The sequence below is a fragment of the Corvus brachyrhynchos genome, unplaced genomic scaffold, assembly GCF_000691975.1.
Source record: "Corvus brachyrhynchos isolate BGI_N302 unplaced genomic scaffold, ASM69197v1 scaffold706, whole genome shotgun sequence".
Lineage (NCBI taxonomy): Eukaryota > Metazoa > Chordata > Aves > Passeriformes > Corvidae > Corvus > Corvus brachyrhynchos.
Genome location: NW_008238371.1, coordinates 54,144 through 54,387, shown reverse-complemented (window position 1 = coordinate 54,387; position 244 = coordinate 54,144).

The window sequence follows — 244 nt, the reverse complement described above, 5'->3', positions numbered from 1 at the left end:
TCGAGGGGCTGCCACTCCCCGGCCGCCCCGTAGCGTGTGCCGTGTTTGTCCCATGTCACCCCTGCATGTCACCCCTGCGTAGGTGCCCCCAATAAACCAGACGGAGACTCCCGGCTCTGTGTGTCACCACCTGGGAGGTGGGGGGAGGCACAGTGACCTCGGATGTCACCGTGACTAGACATCGTGACAGGTGGGGACAGGTTGGGGCATCCTGGTGGCCACAGCATTGGCAGAGACGGGGACA